This window comes from Clinocottus analis, unplaced genomic scaffold, assembly GCF_023055335.1.
Source record: "Clinocottus analis isolate CAN_PGR_092001 unplaced genomic scaffold, fCliAna1.0.p SCAF_22, whole genome shotgun sequence".
Lineage (NCBI taxonomy): Eukaryota > Metazoa > Chordata > Actinopteri > Perciformes > Cottidae > Clinocottus > Clinocottus analis.
The window spans coordinates 513,123-521,828 of NW_027175954.1; positions in this window are offsets into that span (position 1 = coordinate 513,123).

Here is an 8,706-nt window from a genome sequence, read left to right on the forward strand (position 1 = left end):
ATGAGACGTTCAATCATGATAATTCATGAACATTTCGTTTCCCCGCAGGCAGACGTCCCCGTGAACCTTCGCCGTGTTTTTATCTGTGTTCAGTGATCCAGCCGCTGACGGCTCGGCGGGAACAACAGCAGCCAGACGCGCTGACAGTTTCCCTACTGAGCCGTGCCAGGCCGAGCCGGGCCCATCAGTCTTTGTCACCAAGCACGACTCAACACCTGCCAGGTCGGTTTACAGCTAGTTGATGAAAAAAAAAGAAAAACGGTAAGTCAGCAGCGAAAGCTCGCAAACAAACAACGCTCTGCTGGAGCTCACGTGATGTGTTCAGACGTTACTTTCCTTGTTGATGGTCAGATTACAGTCGATGTTAGCAGCTGCAGTCAAACAAGTGGGCCGATCTTCGTAAACAACAGCAGGGCGAAGAGAACGGAAGAGCCTTTCTCCTGCATTCTTTCAAATGGCCACCAGGGGTGCGACTCCCCATAGAAGTCTATGGGGAAATGACTCTACTCCTCACTTGATTTATTCCCTCAGTAAACATTGGACACATGGGTTTATGGTCCCAATCTCTAGGTTCAAGTCTCCTTCAATACATTGTGATGTTCATTTAGTAAATTATGCTTCTATTTGGAGTAGACAATAAGGTAGAGTATGCTTTAGATGGATAGATAGATAGATAGATAGATAGATAGATAGATAGATAGATAGATAGATAGATAGATAGATAGATAGATAGATAGATAGATAGATAGAAAACTTTATTAATCCCCAGTGGGGAAACTCATTTGTCACCTTATACAACAACAGACAAGTTTCACAGTGCACAAGAGACAAAAAACACAAGAACAAACACCAGAAAATGCCATATGAAACAAGACACATAGCCGACATGGAAAGATGCTAAATTTAAATTTAAAAACCACAACTAAAGGTGTTCATTAAAAAAATTGAACTGCTGCCGGGACAAAAGAGCTTCTCAGTCGTTCGGTCGAACACTTCGGCATCCAGAATCGCTCACCGAATGAACTTCTGAGTCCTTTAAAATCAGTGTAGTGGCTGGCTCCCAGAGGAAACTATCGTTTTTAACTTGGCCCTTGATCTCTTTTCTAGAGTGACCTCTTAGGGCGGGGCTACCTTGTGATTGACAGGTCACCATCACAGCGTTGTCTGGAAGATGTCCGCCTTTTTGTAACATTTCAGTCTCTCGTGTCTTTTCTGGTTGAAAACCCTAAACAAGATGGCGCCGGCCCAAAAAGCCCAGAATGCAATGGGTGTCGTGGCGGTGACTACGTCCCCTTCTTATATTATATACACTCTCTGGTTCGATACCGCCGCCAACGTTACTGCAAGTCACTGAAGCAAATGTCAGCGAATGCAGAGTTTTTGGAGCAAATTAACTCAAAACTATAAAACAGCTATCAGGGCTGTACATGTATCTACTGTACTGTCTTATCATGAAGTATTTAGCGTTGAGCTCGCGCTCTGCTGATGGAGCTGAAGATTAGATAACATAGTGCCTGACAACATCCATCAGCCGGACAATAGAGGGGAGACGGAGGAATTTTCTGCAGCTCAAGTTGCATCACAATGTAAAACTGGAAGCTGAGCCCGAGAAGCCGCAGGTCACCGATACGCACGCCGAAAAGGTTTCGACGACAAATGAGATGCATGAGAACCCGTTGTTTTGTCTCAATTGTAGCATTGGAGATGATTTAGTAGTTTGTAGTAGTAGAGAAGCATCAGAGGAGCTCTGGGTCCAGCGTTGTGGACCGGGTCTGACTCAGGTCCACGGAGCGTTTGGAGAGTAGGTTTCCCGCTCAGAAAGGATCAGGTGACCGGCGGCTGGAAACCAGACCCCGCAGGGCGATTACCCGAGGTGTTCGTCCAACAGCTCGGACGCAAAACGAGATGCTCACTGTTTCCATGGATCTGTTGTTCACAGCGAGAGGTCCGATCAGATGCTACCACGTCACGAATATTAAAGGTTTCTGAAATCTATGCCAGAACGTTTTAAGACACAGAATATATAAAAATCCTTCAGGACTTCGATAACTAATGATCTGGCAGAGGGTCCCGTTATGAGTTGGACTTTTTGGGAATTCAAAGCTTGTAATGTTGATTTAATGTTACTTTAAGTACAAAAAAGGAAGAGAATACCATCTCTCACCATCTGGAGCAGCGTGTCATCCTGAGTGTGTTTAAGATATAAAGATCTCTGTGAATGGAATGAGGAAGAGTGTAAGAGAAAAAAGAGACTTTTATTATGATAACTGATATTATCTGGAAACCTCGTGTCAGTTTCATTTGACAGAAGAATAAACCTGTTTACACACAAGACGTTTAACATTGATAAGTTTCGACTTTTAACCGGTTATGAAATAGTCTCTAAACTGATTCCTCCACATGAACAACACACCGCCTGAATATGCCCAGAAGAGGAAAATTGGCAGTTATTCTTACCAACACTTGTGCCTTGTTAATATTGCATTGAATCACTGTTTTTCCTTAATATTACTGTAATTATGATTGAGATAATAAAAAACAAAAACACTTTTTTTAATCATGAGCATATTCTCATTCATCACAAAAACAGAATAAAAGACATCATCGAGGATATTATAACATTACATTTAGTTTTATCCAAAGCGACTTACAATAAGTTCATTCTACCATGAGTACAAACTCAGAACAAGAATAAAAAAAGTACAATTTCTTGAAGTAAGCAAAACTACAAAGTGCTATAAGTGAGTGACATTTAAGTGCTGCTTTTTTTATCAATCAGAAAAAAATGTGTTTTTAGATTAGAGATCGGAAGGAAAATACAAATTGATGCAAACAGTTGTTTTTCACTAGTCTTGTTGTTGTTGTTGTTGTTGTTGTTGTTGTTGTTGTTGTTGTTGTTGATGATAATGATACTGAGCTGCCGCATGTGGCCAAGGTGATAAATGAGTCGCGCTGCTGAAACATTGATACGTGTGTGTGTGCGTGTGTGTGTGTGTGTGTGTTTGTGCGCGCGCGCGCGCGTAACCTCCATCATCCCCAGCAGTCGAGCCTCCAGCGGAGCGCGCGGACACGCTGAGCGGCTCCTGTGTGTGCGGGCGGGCCTCCGGGCGTGACTCCTCTCGGCTGACGGGGATTCCGGTTTTTCCAGTCGGCTCCACCTGGTGTAACCCGCGGCCGCACAGAGCCCCGCTTCAGTCCGAGCAGCAGCAGCAGGATCAGCAGCAGCAGCAGGATCAGGATCAGGATCAGGATCAGGATCAGGATGATGATGGCCTCCAACACTGCCACCATGGGGAACCTCCCCAGCGGGGTCGGAATATGTACGACCATCCCGGACATCCTCTACCTGCCCGAACTGGTAAGAAAGAAACAGCGGCTGCAGGAGGCGTTTTGAACCGGCTTCATAGGATGATGACGTCATCCCATCACGGAGTTTGAATTAATTAGCAAACCGAATAAGGAGAGAAGTGTCCACTTATAACGCAGGTAAACGTGTTGCTGGCCTTGTGTGTGGACAATGAAGGCTCCTGACTCATGTTCATTCAATCTTAACACGTGTTGAGTCCTAAAGAGCTTTTTTTCTTCAAATGATTTCACTCCCAAGTTTGTGTTTCCTGAAACTAGAGAGGGGAAAGTGCACTGAGAACAAGGAGTTGTTTCACCGCCTTTCTTTTCCCTGCTTCATGACCACATCTAAAACTCTTTGTTTGGCAGATGAATGATCTTATTAGGATTGAACACTGAGTCTGCTGTGAACTTGTAGATTCAGAAGGAACAAACGGCGGTCTGATGTGTAGAGGCTATTCGTGCAAGATCCCTGAAGCTTTGCACAAACCAAAACCCAAATTTGTAGAGTTTGGCTTTTGTTTGGTCCAGTGGAATATGGATTTTATGAATTATTTCTTTTGGTCAGAATATATATTTAGCGTCCTTATTGCCGGAACACATATTTGGGATAAGCAGGAATTGTTTATTTTCATAATAAATGTGTTTAAAACAGCATTATCTTCCTATGTTAGCCATAAGTTAGCCTTACGTTAGCCTTACATTAGTCATAAGTCAGCCTTACGTTAGCCATAAGTCAGCCTTACGTTAGCCTTACATTAGTCATAAGTCAGCCTTACGTTAGCCATAAGTCAGCCTTACGTTAGCCATAAGTCAGCCTTACGTTAGCCTTACATTAGTCATAAGTCAGCCTTACGTTAGCCATAAGTCAGCCTTACGTTAACCATAAGTCAGCCATACGTTAACCATACATTAGCCATAAGTTAGCCATACGTTAGCCTTATGTTAGACTTACATTAGTCATATGTCAGCCATACATTAGCCATAAGTCAGCCTCACGTTAGCCATAAGTTAGCCTTAAGTTAGCCATAAGTTAGCCATAAGTTAGCCATACATTAGCCGTAAGTCAGCCATACGTTAGCCATAAGTCAGCCATACGTTAGCCATACATTAGCCATAAGTTAGCTGTAAGTCATCCATACGTTAGCCCACGTTAGCCTTACATACCTACGTGACGGAGGATTGATCAGAATGAAAATACAAATTAATGCAAAAATATATCAGGGTTTTGTTTTCTGCAGATTTGATGTCAAGAGACGTCAGCACAGTTTAAAACAGAGCAGAAATGTTGCTAGTGTTTACACACACACACACACACAAACACACAAACCGGTGAGCAGGTGGAATCTGGTGGAGCGGTATGAATAATGCAGCCTGTCAATCACCAGAGGTGTAGAGTAAAGAAAAGCAGCGACGCCCGGCTCTATGCTGGAAATACAGGGTGGACGGATAATGCAAACGCATCAGCTGCAAAGGACTTCACAATAAAAAAGGAACTGCTACGAACAGCCGCAGCAGGTTGAGCAGGGTTTTTATTAACAATTGAAACGGCTTCAAAGGTTCAAAGGTCAAGCAATAAGGCCCGTAATACAAGAAACAGTTTAAGGAGCGCCGAGTAGCTGCTAAATAGACTCCATCTCCACTCACGAGTCTCCGGTGTTCCCGCAGGTCTTCGGAGGTCTGGTCTGGATCCTCGTGGGGTCCACGCTGGTGCTGCCGCACAACCCTCAGGGCTGGGTCATGTTCGTGTCCGTCTTCTGCTTCTGCATGACGTTCATCTGGTTGGTGGTGTTCGCCTGTGGGGTGCATCACAACAAAAGCCGCTGGGCCGCAGCAGTAAGTCCTCTTCACATGCCACATGTCACATGGAAAACGTCAACTTCCTGTTGGTTTACTCCAAATCCTGCACCCGACATTCCTGCTCCTCATTGACCTCATTCCTGTCATTAGTGCTCGCAGCTTTTCTCGAGAACAGCCCAACCAAACAACTCCAAATTTCTCACTGTGCTTCCTTGGGTCCCGAGAGATACGCCCACCAATTATGAAGTAGATCAGATCAACAGTTGTTGAGAAAAGACTAATACATGCCCTGTAGGTCTACGGTCTCGCTTTCTTAATCTGTTTGGTATGTACCGAGCATCTCTCTCAATATACTATACGATGTGTACATAGAACGCTAATCCCTAGAAAGGTGTCTGCAACAACCACTTCTTTGTTGTGCGATTGAATGTATCCAACCCATAATTATCCACCATCTAGACACCGATGGCCTGTAACATGTTGTAAAACACACTTTTTTTAAACTAGTGTACCGGTATAGCTCCATTAGCTTTTAGCTGTTAGCGTTAGGTAACCAAACACACCGTCCAAAACAGCAGTAAAAAGTGTTTATTAAAAGTTTGGGTCACCGCAACCACGAGAGGTCGAAAATCTTTTGCAGTTTTCTGCAGCAGAATGTGAGATTCGCCGTGGACGGACACAGAGGTGCACACTCACTCACAAATTGTCATCTCCTGTTTTCTAACATGGCTGCTGTTCAAAGATCCGTTACAAACTTCAGTGAGCTTGTTTTAATATTATTGGTGGAATATCTTTTTACCTGTGGTGTCCGACAGACTTTAACAAGACTGCGACAAAATAAAACTGAACTTCACTGTCACATATTTTGTCTGTATTTTCCAGCAGCGGCTTCAAATTTCTGCTTTTTCTCGCAACTTTCCGTTGATATCAGAAATAACGTGGCCTTTTGCCAAGTTAACCCTCAATAAACTCTTATTGAACTCATAATTGGTCATTATAGATTTGTTTTTTTTTATGGTTACGTTCAGTGAAGTTGGTTCTGTCTATGTGAAGAGTCCAATTAAAACCGTGCAGTTTGAGTTAAACAATGGAAAAACATTATTAAAAATATAAAACCTGCACAGATATAATCCACACAGTCGATGTTTATTCCATTGCATTGATTGAACAGCAGAGAAAGTTTGGGAAACTCTTCCTTTTGGTGCGTTCAAGGACAGTAAAATCTCTTAGGTTTGAGACTCTCATGCGAAGCATCACAAAGTCAACATGATTCTTTCTTTTCGTAACAACCTTTATTGCTTTTTGTTTGATTTCCGTGCTCTGCTCTTTGACTGCTAACTTTCAGTGCAGTTGAGACAAAGTGAATTTGTGATTCTCTAAAATAACGAAGGAACCTGAACGCACCACAGGGAGATTGCCACACAGACTCGTCACCAAACTACTTTAACAAATGAGACACACAAAAAAAACTGAAGCTGGATAATCCTTCACTCTGATAAATGACCCGTTTACGAAACCACAGATCTGTGAATGCAACATGCCACCACGACGAACCAGCTTTCTCTGTGTGTTTTGACTCTGTGCCAACGCAAACAGTCATTTCTAACGTTCTCCTTTTGTCTTCCTCTTCCTCGTCGGTCAGGACTTGGCCTATCACGGCATCGCGGCCTTCTTCTACCTCAGTGCTTCGGTGGTTTTGGCCAAAGTGACCCTGGACATGGGCGTTGTCGCGCCCGGCTCCCTGAACTACAAGCTGGACATCGCCGCAGTGGTGAGTCCAGTTGTTTCATGTTGAGACCTGAACCTGCAGGACCAGCTGAGAAACCCTCTGAAGTGTTGACAGGATTATCAGGCGTGAACAGCCATGAGAATAATCTGTAGCTCCACTAACAAAACACAAGGATCTTAAAGGGACAGTTCAACATTCAGTGAACTCCTCCCATTCTCTTTCACTCTGCTCTGCAGCTGGTTAGCTTAGCGTAAAGACTGGAAACGGCTCTGCTTTTTTCCTCCCGTTTTGCTAATTCGTGTCAAACTATTTCCTCAGCGGCTGATCCAGCGGCTGATATTTGACAGTTTGCTCTCTATTTTCAAGAAACAAACTTCAGGAGACAAAACCAGAATCAAACATCGATCTTGTGGAAAAAAAAAACCATCGGGCCTCACGCAAGAACCGCTCATACGAACAGATTTGTTCTGAAATTTATTTTAGGAGGACTTGCCGCATTCACCTATTTTCTCATATTTAGAATTTTCAAAGGAGTCGTGTGCAATCAGACTTCAGCGAAACGTTTTTCACTGACAGATTATACGTTTCATTACTTTGAAAACCCAAAACAAATGACACTTACATGGATTATAGACACATTAATACATTATTATATTACTTGTGTAATGTTTAATTTCTTCACATAGCCTAGCATTATTAAAAAACTGGCTATTGGTACAGTATCAATATGAACGTCTTAAATTATTTCATCCCTTCATTTTGCCATCATCGTTTAAAATACAAAACCATTTCTTCTTAATTTAGTGACAGTACGACGCTCAACATCGCTCTTTATTTTTCTCCATTCTTTATGTTTAGCGGGCTACAGTCTGCAGGCTTTATAAGTCTGCAGGCTGCATAAGTCTGCAGGCTCCATAAGTCTACAGGCTCCATAAGTCTGCAGGCTCCATAAGTCTACAGGCTCCATAAGTCTGCAGGCTCCATAAGTCTGCAGGCTCCATAAGTCTACAGGCTCCATAAGTCTGCAGGCTCCATAAGTCTACAGGCTCCATAAGTCTGCAGGCTCCATAAGTCTGCAGGCTCCATAAGTCTATAGGCTCCATAAGTCTACAGGCTCCATAAGCCTGCAGGCTCCATAAGCCTACAGGCTTCATAAGCCTAGAGGCTCCATAAGTCTACAGGCTCCATAAGTCTGCAGGCTCCATAAGCCTGCAGGCTCCATAAGGCTGCAGGCTCCATAAGTCTACAGGCTCCATAAGTCTGCAGGCTCCATAAGCCTACAGGCTCCATTAGTCTACAGGCTCCATAAGCCTACAGGCTCCATAAGTCTACAGGCTCCATAAGCCTGCAGGCTCCATAAGTCTGCAGGCTCCATAAGTCTGCGGCTGTCACCGTTAAAGTGTATAGACTTTTCCTCTATGGATCTTTAAAAGTAGGACTTCAATATAAGACATCTGGGGCAGGACTCGTAGCCTTATATCGTCTTATTGGGGCATTAATTGTGCTAATTTACAATGCTCATGCATGCACGCTTGATACACATGCGGGGGATACAAACTGTTCTACGAAGTTAAATGAATCTGTCGCGGCTCACTCGTACCTGAAGAGAAAACCTTCCTGCATGAGCTCCATTGTTCCAATATAAATGATACGAAAATCCTAAATACCCGAACTTCTCACAAATACACCACACACATGTTTAACAGGCTGGTGTGGTGTTGATGGATTATCCTCTAGATATACACTCTCCTGAGAGAGGAAGACTCCTTTCCTCCAACCAAAATCTTCCTCTTGATGTTCCCTCGTGCCTCCTCAGGTCTTCTCGTACATGG